This window comes from Accipiter gentilis, chromosome 8 (genome assembly GCF_929443795.1).
Source record: "Accipiter gentilis chromosome 8, bAccGen1.1, whole genome shotgun sequence".
Taxonomy (NCBI): Eukaryota; Metazoa; Chordata; class Aves; order Accipitriformes; family Accipitridae; genus Astur; species Astur gentilis.
Genome location: NC_064887.1, coordinates 21,170,181 through 21,183,799, shown reverse-complemented (window position 1 = coordinate 21,183,799; position 13,619 = coordinate 21,170,181). Strand labels below are relative to the sequence as shown.

The following is a 13,619-nucleotide window of genomic DNA, read 5'->3' as shown; positions in this document are numbered from 1 at the left end:
TCATTGATTAGCCTGAGAAAGTCTGATAGCTAACCGGGGGTTTCCAGACAGTGTCAAAATATTCAGTAGCAAGTCGATGTTGACATAATTGAGGTTGAATGTATTAATTTTGTCTTAGTGATGCAGAAATCAATGCATTTTAATACTGACTTTGGTCTGGGTTTGATCCAAAGCACAGTGAAGGGCCTGATGCTGTGAACAACTAAACTTTTTCTTTAATTGTGCAGTACTCAGCCTTTGTCATATAGTGGCCAGCACACCAAGCAGGTAGGTCTAATACTGGACAGACAGCAAAAAGTGTCTTGACAGTGTGCAGAGATTACTTTGTATAAAAAAAGATGGAATATTTCAAATTATCTCAGTATGTGCTTGTTGGTGTTACAGTGTATCCTCAAAGCTCTTCACAGTTTTGAACAAAAGTTATCTTTTAAGTCAAAATAGAACAGTGAAATAATAAAATACAGTAGACACCCAAATAGTCTTTAATTCAATGAGCCCGATTTTGGGACCCCCACAGAAACCTATCTTCAGTTTACCTCCTGAGGATTAATAGAAAAGCTGCATTTACTAGAACTGCCAAATTCTACATTTGACAAAAAATTAAATCTGTTTTAAAAACAAAGAATAGCACAAACTGCATCTGAAATGTATGCTAGTGGCATTGGGTTTAGGTACTTGAAAGCAATTTCAAGAGCAGATTTGCATACAACAGAAACATGTAAGCAAATTGAAAGTGCTGTTTAGGATTCAGAGGAACAAAATGCATACTCCATCTCTGACATAATTTGTCTTGAGGTTTATGAAATAATTTTTCATCAGATTATAATATTTAAAGTAATTAAAGATACAATTTGCTATTTAATAAACAACGTGTTTTGTAACTTCATTAAAGATGCTGCCTTTCTTAATTGTAATGGTCCAAAAGGTTGTGAGTGAACTGTACATTAACTGCAGAGATAATACTGATTTTATATGCTAATAATTTTTAAATGAATAACTCATGTAGTTTTTCAGCCACATGGGGAAAATAATTTACATTCCTAAAGCTTACTTTAGTATTAACCCCTTTACTTGGGGAGAGTGGATATCCTTGTATAAAATGTTCATTTCTTTTACATTAGCACTAATGCAAGCATGTAGGACCCACTGGTGTGAAAGGATTAAAGGCAGCAACATTAGACAAGCGTGAACATTTCAGATAGAAATCCTTGTTCGAGGGACCTATTGGGACCATGTAACTTGATTTTCTATCTATTGATCAGATGCTTCTTGGTTTTGTTACCATTTGAAACTCCACTGGGAAAGAATCTTCCTGCTGTAGGACTCATGCTCACTCCTTGGTATGTTTGTGTGCCTGGACTAATATTAGTATGGGTCGGATGCCGTGTCAGGGGAAGCATACGCTCTCTTGGGAGTATTTGCACCATTGGCTGCAGGCAATTTTAGGCATCTAGTTTTAACTTCCCGAAACAGTAATCTCTCTGGACATGGCCATCTCTTCATGGACTGAAAAGGAACATAGGTTCCTACTTCTTTAACGCTTTAAGTATCACCAAAATTAGTTGCTTAACGTAAGCAGTATAAATTTCCCATTTTGAATTTTTTATTTAGCCACCAGAAGAATAAGCTGAAGAGAAGGAGGGATCTTGTGTGTGTGATTGTGCAGATTTCTGCACCCACAAGCCAAGTACATGACCCATAATCTTAAGTGTGACAATGTTTCACTTCATGTTCTTGACTGTTGGGCATTGAGGAGGCTTTTGGAGATCTTCACCATCACTTCTCTGTCTGTTTTCTAGACAGTAGCCATACAGTATCTGAGGTTCAACTGCATTGTATTTAGTGCCCTGCCAGCACTATGTGAAACACCCAAGGAAAACTCAGGTACTTGATGAAAATGGTATAATTAGTTAATAAAGACAGTCCATCTTTGAATAAAATTTCAAAAATACAACATATGCTGATGTTAGGAAAGGGATTCAGACTTAATTAATGCATTAAAAAAAACCCTTAGACAATCTGTGACTTCTTTCTGTCATTGACCCTTAACTCAGTTATTTCCAGTATGTGAAAGCATGCAGGGGTAGCTATACAGGTGGTTTAATGTTTCTCAGCTGATCTACTTGTGTAAGAGAATATCACTTTAGTAGGATATTTACATAAAACTCCTTGCTACAGTTGCTTTTAAAAGGAAAGGGAGATAAATATGTGCTTAATGATAAGGGTATCAATGTGAAGTGGGTAAATGACCAGAGTGAGAAAGCTCATTGACCCTCCAGCATGTTACTCAAGAATGTCATATTTGTTGCAGCATACTCTGTACTGACACACATCATGAGACAATCTGAGAAGATAAATCCTCTGACGTTGCATACTTATTTTTTACCTGCAATTATAAAACTGTGTGCTATTTTTCTTAATTGATAGTGAACACTGGAGCATAATCAAGTTGAAAGTGTCTCTTCAGAATGTTGCTTTAAAGAAATGAGTAAGAAAGTCTTCTCAAATGTTTTGATAGATGATTCATGGCACTGGAGCTGCTGATGAGGAGCCAATATAGCCAAGCCTATAAATACGCAGTTACGAGAACTCTGGAAACATGCATTCTGGTAGTGTGACAGATTCAAAAAGGGCTTTTTCTACTGCAGTAGGTTTCTAAAGTTGCTTTCTTCCTGTTCTACATTCAGATACCATTGTCTAATTAGACTAATTGGCTGGCAAATTTGCCTTCCTTTAAATAAAATTAGTTTGGAGGTGAGAGAACAAATACCATCAGAAACCTGAATTACTCTTTTTTATCTGTAATAATTGTTTATTTTTAACAAAGCAGAACCAGGCTTTATTATTTCTAGTGAATTTCTGTTTAATTTACTTTATATGACACTTTTCCAGAAGGAATGAATATTGGCAGTCTATTTATAAACCTTTAAACAAAGTAATCATAATGGAATAACTGACCTCCACCTTACCTGCAGTGGCAGTAATGGATACAGCTCGAACAAATAACTGTTACCTGATGGTATTTTAACAAAGAGAACAGGCTTATGTCAGTACATGTGCATTTTCCTGTGTTTTGTAATGTCTTCTGAAGATCCAAAATACACTGAGGGTAATGAGAATGAATGATAGCTTAGATTTGTTCTTTGCTTGAACTGCTGGTTGTATTAAATCCACAGCTCCTGTGCACACCTACAAATCTGTAACATCCGTTTCAGATGAATTTGGACACAGGGTCTGCATTCTTTTATTCTTGGTCCAGAGATTAAAATTGATCACAGGAGACACAAGGGAGCAGATTTTAGTATCGCAGCTCAATGTGGTTAACTAGGATAGTGCATGGCTTCTCTTCTACTTAACTGTGCACATACAGGTTACAAATATTATTGATTGCAAGGGTCAGTGAAGGCTGGAGGGAGGTTATGTTGCTTGATGCTATTCGGTAATTTTTAAGGGACAAGAGCTATGAACCCTCATAGCAGATGGGAGAGGTACAATTTAAATCTGACAAATGGAGATTTATGTTTGTGTGAGCTGGCAAAACCCTTCAGGTAGAAATAATAAATGGAAATTTGATAGGTTGTTTTATCATAGGTCAAATAATGTGCTGTAGAAGAAGGGGGAAAAAAGATTTAATTATTACCTTTTCATCAGAATGCACTGATGATAGGTTTTCAGTTTTAGATCTGTGCTGCAGAAAAATGAATAATGTTTAGAAGTATTTTTTGAGGCTTCATATTAAAATATATGTAGAGATGGTTTACCTGAAGTGATTAAAAAATGGAGCATAGGTGGAATGATATGGGAGTAATTACTGAATAAGCTTTATAGCATCTTTTTGTTCTTCCATGTGGACAAACCCAGTGTATTAATATTCTAAGATTTAAGCTAAGACAATTTAATATGTTAACAAAGAACTGGGAAACAATATTTGTTTCCTATATTGAAATTTCAGATAGAATGGTAATTATTCAGTAGCATTTAGGAGACATTGCTGGTTTACACTGAAGACTTTTACATTTGAAAAAAAAAAAAACGTTGGGGTGAATCCTTGTTAAGTTTTAAAAATAGGAATAGCTAGAAAGTCCTATATTTTTCAAGTATTATTTAGTGTGTGGGATTTTCCTCCTGGATAAGTAAGGTTTTACAAGTATTTAATATAGATACAGTTATATAGGGTGCAAAGCTATAATTGATCCAGTCTGTTGTTTCATAGTCACTATATTCAAATAGAATGGAAGCTACAGAAGTGGCATGCAACAGAGTAATAGTAGCAGATTTAAGAGAAACGGCTAGAGTTAGATGTTTTTCTGATTCTTAACTGTTCAATTTAATTAAATTTAGGAAACAGTATTATAAAAATCAGTGTTTATATTTGTAACACTTTGATACCACCTATCAGCTATTATACTACTATTACATCAAAAATACAGGATAATTTTAGTTAGTACAAGTTGACGTTGTCTCAGTACACTTCATTGCAACTTCCTTGCTGTACAGTGCCTGAGATCTGACCAAAGGTATTTTTCCAGAATATCAATGACTTAATTTTTTCTCACATACTTCTACAGGATGAATTTGCTGCCTTTGATAAATATTTATTTTTTTTTTTAGCTGTTGATTTGCAACAGTGTAGAGGTCTAGTATTTATTTTAATTTGTGATGCCAACTAAGCATTTGTGGTTTTTTTCTTTGTGAATGTTTTCCATCAGTTTTGTTCTCATTTTATCCATTCCCTGCATATTTACCATATGTAGCTTCTATTGATCCAACTTTTCAAGATTTTTTCCAATTTTTTTGAAATAAAAAATGAATATGAAGAGATGCTTTCTATGCTAACATTTGATTTTCCCTTTGTAAATTTTCATTGGTTTTGATTATTCCAATATGCCAGCATGACTGCCTATAAACTGGACATATTAGACAGGTAAGTTATAATGAATCTACTTGGGGAAAGATACTGTTTCTATTGCAAACAGTTATTGTAGTATTTTCTGCTTTCTCTTCAGGAGTCAGTTGCTCGCATTCTCTCTGTCCAGTTTATTTGCTTTCACTTTACATATTCAGATTTTTTATACTGTATAAAAATTACTTTATTGTGACATATGGTTTCTGAGATGATAGATTTTTTTGTGTCCTTCAAATTACTGATAGAGAGTCCCCAAGGAGGTGATCTTGCTTTTGTGGCCACTTCACTTCAGCACCATTTACTGAACAAGAGTAAGCATTGGGGCCAGTTTCTTCTGCTCTAGCATGGTGCAGCATATCACACTGACAAATAGTATCTGGCTGGTGTCTGGAGGAAACACAGCCCCCCCTGTGTCTTTCCTTTGGTAAGTGCTAGGAAAAAACTTGTAGAAGGAAGAGGGAAAGGAACTGACGACATTAGCATGTCAGATCTTAAACTTCAGCATCCCTGCTATGCCGCTTCAAGGATGCTCCTGAATAATGACAGCTTATGCTAGTGGTAAGAAGTGACCAAATTCCAGTCAGGACTAAAAATCCAGTTCAGCTCTGTTGTAAGCAGACAGGACCAAGCTCTTTTCCTGTGTGGAATGGTACATTCTTATGTTAGAGATGGATTTGACTGAGACTACTAAATGCATTTTTCCTAGTGACCTTTTCAGATTTGTTGCCAGTATAAAAAATGTTTCCAAGATGACATAAGAAAGGTTTGCAGCAATATTCCACTTTGTTTTTTACAGCAGATGCTTCTTCAGTTGCTCTGTATTACAATTTACAAAACTCTTATGTTCTACAAATCAAGATTCATAGCAAACTGTTTCGGTACTTTAAGTCCTGCAATAAATAATACCAGGCAGAACAGAACCAGAGGGAAGGTAAGCAGACTTCTGCATTCATCCTTCTCTATGATGAGGTTTACTTTATAGTAATCTTCACATTTTAGCAAGTCATTTCACCAGAACTACCATCTAACCTCCTAGCATCCTCAATTTAACTATCACTTCAAATATGGGCAACATTAAGTATCAAGTTTCCAACCTGAGAAGAAAGGCTAGAATTACCATCTGTTCCTTAATTTACAAAGCTGTATATCTTTGTCCAGTATCACTTTGTCCAGATACTTTGTCTAGTATCACTTCCAGTGTGTCCTTTAAATAATTATGTTTTAAAAACACTGAGTGATACTTTTTGCTTCAGTTCTGAGGTATGCGTTTTAAGAAAGTGCTTTTAGAGGATATGTGCTCAAGTCAAATTGGGAGTTGAAAATCATTATGGTGCTTAATTGAATACCAGATATTGAGAAGTGCAAAATCGCCACATAATTTCTCCATATCTTTGTTTAATCATCTTGAAACACTGATGATTTTCACTAAAACACATTACCTTAGTCATACTTGAGTGTTATCCCAATAGTATTTGAAGTGCAGGTCCCATATGTTGACCATAATAAAATTAAGAAGAGCAATTAAGACCAGAGCTAGGCTGCGGAGTATAGGCTAAAGCCCTGAGAAAAGCTAGACTGATTATGATATAACCAAATTAGGGGTGGACTCTATATTTCATGGGGCTAATGAGTTATGGTTCATCTTTGGACATTTTGGTTGACATTAGATGCCAATCTAATCTGATCATGGGATCACTAGATGTTGTGAGAGCAGACCACAGGGCTGCAGTGTTTTGTAATCCAAGCTCAGACATACAACACTGATTGCGTGGTCATATTCCTAATTTCCATCACTCACGTGAATTGATTCTAAACTCTGCCTGTGATTCCCATCTGCAGTTTCTGATGCCTAGATCTTGTGAAATTTTGGCTACATCTAAACTGGGATTGGACAATTGGCTTCAAAGAGAAATTGGATTATAAGAACAAATCTAGTTCTGGCTGATCTGACTACTTCATTCCTGTTAACTTCAATACCATTTCCAAGAGCTCAGATTCTTGTCTCTGTGTCTAATTTAGCAACAAAGTAAGGTGTGAGACCTATAGACTGCATTACTTCCAGGTTCAGCTACCCATTCAGCTGTTTTTAAAAGGAGTTATGGTATGGACATAGCTGTTCTACTTAGAATGTACTGCAGCAATTGTGTATGGCTCTTGTTGTTAAATGTCAAGGGTGCTCTTTCACGTATGCTGTATACAGTGTTCATTCTAACTTCAGGGTAAGAAAAGCCTAACCCAAGTGCCTTGTAGTTCTTTTACTTTTTACCCTTACTTCTCTTTTTCTATGAACAGGGCCTTTAGCCATCATTAGGGAATTACTCCTACAAACCTTGCAAGTGTACCTATTCCAAAGTAGAGAAATCATTAATAAAAAACAGTAAAAAGGAGCAGTTATATTACAAAATAAATCTACCAGGCTTACAGAGAAAACAAATTTCAAAGAGCCACCTGCTGTGGAGATGAGGCAGTAATCTCAACAGCAGGAAATAAATGGAGAGAGGAAGAAAATACAAAAGCATAGACATTAAAAAAGTAATTAAAACACTTATCTCCATCGACATACAGAGCAAACAAAAAAAAATCAACCACCTAGAAAACATACTCTATTGAACCTCACAACAGGAAGTAACAAAGCTGCCACCATAAAAAAAAATCTCCAGCAAAACAAGAGAGATCCTTTAAAAATACAAGCCTCAAAAGTATTTACTAATGTGTTAATCACTAATGGACTGACCTTGAGAGAAGCTGAGCACCTGCAGAGCATTTGCAACTTTACTGGGCATTTAGTCTTTCAGAAGCAAACCTTTAAAAATGTAGAGAGAGTAACTCTTTAGATACCATTGGCTTTCTGTTCCATTTCTGATGAATGTCATAGCACGAATTGTAATGCTGTGTTTAATATAATCAGCTATGTGGCACAGCTTAGGTACCATATTTGGGTAATGCACTTTAGTATAGTTCATATCTAGATTGTGATGTAATATTGATCCATGGACAGCAATGTTATCAATATTGATACAAATGAATGTAACTTCTTATAAACAAATAGGTAGAGCATATGCCACTGCATACAAATAGATTCTGTCTTGTCTAGGGAAACCTGTACATTTGACAGCTATAAGAATTTACTGTTTCAATGTTACATTTCAAGAAAATACTTTAATGTACTTAAAACTCATGGTCCAATTTATACAATTCATGGATTGTGTGACATAAAACTGCTTTAAATACATAGATTTTGATCTCCATTTCCCCAGACCACAAACTAGACTTGTTGAAGAAGAACAGAACATGCAGAAATATTAAGGATGCTTATGCGCTTGGAATTTACAATATGTTCTTTCTTCTCTGCCACGCACCTTTGTAGTCACTCTGACCATATGGTAGCTATAGCTGCAACTCTCTGGGCAAGTGTGAAATGCTATCAGAAGTGTTACATCTGAAATATTTTTATACAGTAACACAAGGAGCAAGTTGGAACACTCGGTGCATAAAAGGGCAGGGAGAAGGGACAGCATGGATACTTCTCTGTTAATTCGAAAGGCCCCTTTCAGAAGGGAAATGGTGCCTTTAGAAATTCACCTTTATAGAGCAATTTTCTTAGCTCGGTATGTACTTTAGCACATCTTTTTAAGAAAATACCCCCCCACACACACACACACACAAATATTGTTAACAAAAATAACTTACCAGAGCATGTCAGCTCCTCTCTAAGATTCATGTCAGTCTCTGTCCATCAGCCTTCCATGGCTCCTTTGCCCAGGGCACATGAGTGGGCACAACTTGTTATTCCTATTCCTCAAGCTGGCCAAAGGTGAGGTATTGCTGGTGCAGAACCTATGCTGCCCCATTACTGGGCTATGTTCAAGTTTCTTATGCTGATTAGCAGGCTGGGTCTCAGGTTGTCTGGGCTTAGCCTCTCAGGTATTATTTCAGGAGATTTGCATTGCCACCAGAGCAGATACACAGCTAATAATAAGTTTCTTCTGCCCACATCTGGTATCATGAGATTCGTGCATTTTTCTTCTCAGTAGATACTTACAGTTCGAGGCTTTCTACCTGGTCCTAGGATCTCCTGGGCCCCCCTTCCTCAGCAAATCCCTGTCATGGAGGCTGGGAAGGGCAGAACACGAGTTTTCTCTAGAAATGTGATTTTTCAAAATCTTGTTTAATTTTGAAACATGAACAGGTTTTCATGGATATGGCAAAAGGTGGAAAGACCTCCCTACCCTCTAAATTTCTACCTAATGGTCCATATTTATATGACAAAAGAACATTTAAAAAAAAAAAAAGTGAATGGGGTTTCATGTTGGTTTTGGTTTGCCAGTTTTTAAGCAGTAGAAAATTGGATGTCATTGGCCAGTGAATCCAATTTTCTTTATTTTCTTTTGAGTTCAGTTTGGATAAGTTTATAAATGTAATATCATTTTGAAACAAAGTTGAAGGATTCATTATAAAAAATGTCAAAATAGAGTGTCTTGGCTTTTAAAAAAATAGTTCTCGGTATATTCAAACACAGGTTGCATTCACCAGCCTGAATTTACATTTTTACCTGAAAGTAAGGAGTTGGTAAAAACAATGCAGCCAATTGTCATCTTGAAAACTCTCTTCTGTCAGGATAGCAACAGCTAAGAATGCAAAGAGAGGGAATATTGCTTCAAAGGTGCTAGTTATTAATTTGTTTACCTGGTCCAGCTTAAATTTTTCCAGAATGTGGTATTATTACATTTAAAAATGAAGCAAACCAGACTTTTTGGCGGTTGATGTGAGGGAAAACAGAAAACCTCACAATGCTCTAGTAAGTTTTGTCCCTGTAGGCTACTGTATACTTCCACTTCAACTTCAGCTCTATTTTTTTTTGTCTGGAGATTTGTTTTCAGTCAGGTGCCAGTGAAAACTGCATTTGACCCTTACCAAGGACGAAGGCTTATTTTGTATGTCGGTTATTAAGACTGACTGAGAAGTTCATCTGAAACTGCAAATCTGCCCAAACATGTCAGATTTAAGTAATCCAAACAATGAGTTCAAGTTCAGAAGGCATTCCTATTTCTGGGGAGAGGGGATTTGAGAGAGAGAGGGATATGCTGTGCCTCTACTCCCACTTTAGTTTTCCTTTTCAGACCAGGCTAATAGTTACATTAATAGCAGCAGTATTTATTTCCTTTTCAGGCTTAACTGATTGATGTGTTGACGTGCCTCGATTTATTTGGTGCAGCAACCACATGGACTAGGTGCATTGCTTTGCATGCCAGTACCTTACATTGTGTATGCATCACTCTTCTATATTGCCTTGTATATCCAACAAATTGCCTCTAATCATTTAGTGTTTCATATTTCATCTGGACTAGAGAATTGTGAGAGGATCTAAATTCTCTCTCTTTAAATGGAGACAATGGACTTAACACTGCAAGTTAAGAAAATTGACATGCATCAGTATTGTGACAACAAAGAGTACAGGATCTTGATAGGAAGCAGTTGTTTCTTCTAATATATATATGCATGTGTATTTTGATATGTATATATAAAGGATATGAAAAAGGGAGGATAAAGTCTGTGTTTTCCAAAGCCACTGTTATAGTGGCTAATGACTTTGGAAGGTATGTCAGACACGGGAGAGACACTGATGCTCAGGTATAGCCCACTAGAGATGGGGTTGTGAGGATCAAATCAAGGCAAGAAGGAAAGAGGGCTTCATACTAAGAGAGTGATGCTTACTGAGAAACAGCTGGAGCATCTAGAGATAAAATGCGCAGGGCCTAGCAAACCAGAGGGTCAGGAATAGAGATTAATTGCTTTCTACGCTGTACCTGACCCAGACTGCGACTGTCTAGATTACCTTTTTGCAAAGCTGACCTAGATCTGTCATTCAAGCTCTTATTTTCATAATGTTTCTACTTTTTGTGTTCTCAGTAAATGTTGTTTTCCACAGCCCATGAGGCTTCATTGTGTGGTTTGTATATCAGTTGCTACAGAAGCTTGTTCCCTGGCATCAGTGGGTAAAGGGACTGAGGCTTCAGGAAGTCCAGGGCTTTGGCTGCAGAAGGCAAGGCGTGGGGCATAGCCCTCTGCTTGTGTACGGGTGTGCAGAGTCCATCTGAACAATGCCAGTGGAATTGTCTTTCTAGGCTGCATCCTCTTGGTTGTCTTCCAGAAGAGTTGTTCTTCAGTGCAGGTGAAAGAAATAATTGTTATCACTAGATTTTGATATAGGTTATTTAAAGACAGGAGACCTAGAATAGTGAAAGATTCTTTCAGGACGGGAAATACCAAGTAATAAATGAAAAAGCCTTTTAAATGGGTTGCATGTAGATTTGGAGAGCAGAGAACTGACTACCATTGGTTCCAGCCTAAAACGTAGGGGAAAGACCTCATGTTTTTCTAAGCATTTTTTCTTGGGCAGCTCCTGGCTATTTTGTACTGGTGTGTGAAATCCCTTTTGCTAAAGGATCTCTCTGATTTATCTTCAAAGGGTATTTCTCTTGGTTCATTATTTTGACCTAAATTGTGTCTTTCATAGATGACTGGGGTTTTTTAAATTTTATTTCTCCACTAAAAGCATTTGCTTGAAACTATATTTTTCCTCTACAGCTGTTTTTTCATCAAATGTTCTCTCTCCTAAGAGGCTCTTGGCTATTTATCAATATTTGATCTGTCTGTAAAGCATACTTCTGTGGGGTGGCCATTTATTATGAAATGCTTTGTCTCTAAAGTGGATCTTATCAGTTCTTGATCTCTTCCTCTGTTTGTCTGCCTCTGCCTGCCTCTTTCTTAGCTACCTAGTGGTTTTAAGAAGTACTCTATCTCTCTATTTTAACAAAATTAAATGCAATCATAATCCTAATAATGGCAAATACTAAATAGCAAAAGGAGATACATCAGAATCCAGTACAACTTCCAGCAGATGCTTAACAAAGAGCTTGAAACTGTGCCAGGTGTTTATAGGTATAAGAGAAAAATCCCCTGCATTTCCTTCAAATGTAAATATTGCAAAATTGGTTTTCATTGACTTTTCAGCAAAATGAAAATAGTAAAATAAATAGCAAAAAATGCCACATATACTGACTACCTATTAGGCTTTTTTTTTGGTCATATCAGCTAGGCTAAACATCATTGAATCCAATGCATTCTTAATCCAACTCCTTTGATTTCAGTGGCACTGAACTAGTGATGAGCCTGAACCGTGAACATTACAACATTCCCTTAATTCTACTCTTTCTTCAACCTATGGGAGCTAAATTACCGATTCTGTTAGAGGTGAAACAATTATAAAAGTGGCAAAAATACGTGGAAAAACTTTTTGTAAGGGTTTCTCCTTGGTTTTGAACTAGGATAGATGTTAGGTAGAAAGGAAATTATCTTTAATGCAGACTGCACATCTCACTAATGACAAGAGTGTTTCTCCCAAGAGTAAACTGAGGCCTCTGAGCTGGTTTATGGACACCTCAATAGAATTAGTCGCATTACTCTGTCCTCTGCGCGTAGGCAGTCACTGAGAGCTTTTTCTGAAGTACTCTACTTGCCATAGATGATTTTGCAATATATACATAGAGGAAAACCTATGTGGTTTTAAAAATAATTTCTTTAATGCATTTTACATACTGTATTTTCAATAGCATTAAGTATTTCTGGTAGCCTCTTAAGATACCCATTATTCATTCTTCATTAGCTGATAGTCCAGTCTACCCAGGAAGTACAGCATTCAAAGGTCTTGAAGTTCAGTACATGCTAGTATTTTCTAACCTTATTTTTCTCAATATCCAACTATAGATCAGCGGTGTTTTGAAAGTCAGGTGTTCAGCAACTGAGTCATGATTTTTTTTATAAAAAGAGATCAACAAAGTGCTCAATAACATGAGATTTTTGAAATACAAGAATTTCAGGATATTTTTTATTTGCTTTTTGTCTTGTAAGCCTTTTGAATTCACTGAGAGCACATTTTCATTTTATTCCCTGAACCTGTTAAAACTAAAAATACACTTTTTTTCCATTTTGTATTATAGTAACTTAATTCAGGGATCTAGAGTTTTAAGAAACTTCCCTCATATCAGGTAACTCATGAAAAAATCCTAAGCTTTCTCACGACTGAGTCCTGGTCTTATGATATAATGAGACAGATTTTTGCTGCTTCAGGAATATAAAAAGGCCCTAAACCTTCCCTACTTGGTACAGCACTCCTCAATATGCAATCCTGCTTTATTGTTGACACTAACATGATGTTATTGGGGTTTTCCAGACCAGTATGTCTCAAAGAGAAGAAACATTAGTCTGCTGCCATCCATGCCTGAGAATGGAGGGAACACAGATTGCTTTTCATGCTCCAATTCCGCCTGCTTGCTCTGAGGACTCCTTGGTTCTAGTGTGTTTTCTTAGAAAAATTGTTGATGTTTACTCCATTTCAGTATATAATTATTAATTAGCATACTTTGATAATATTATGGCTTTTAGATGTAAATATGAAAGTCAAGGTCCTGTTGAAAATACCCTGATAGATCATTGCATTTGCATGAAAAAACTGTTTTAACTTCTGTCTCAACCAGACTGGTTTTTTGTGCTGTCCAAATGTTCACACAGCAACAAGAAGTTATTCTTTGATAATTGGAAGATGCTTTTTGCTGCTTTCTTTTAATTGAAAGGTATTTGTTGCTATTATTAGTTGTGAGGTGTACCCCTGTCTGTATCCTACGGCTTCTGTAAAAGTGTGTGCTATTAATAA

General features: G+C 36.4%; 1 protein-coding gene across 2 annotated transcripts in view; it reads left to right on the top strand.

Annotated features, from left to right (window-relative positions):
- Window positions 1–13,619, top strand: part of DPYD (dihydropyrimidine dehydrogenase) — a 374,453-nt gene that overhangs the window by 161,804 nt on the left and 199,030 nt on the right. The gene's annotated exons all lie outside the window — the stretch shown is intronic.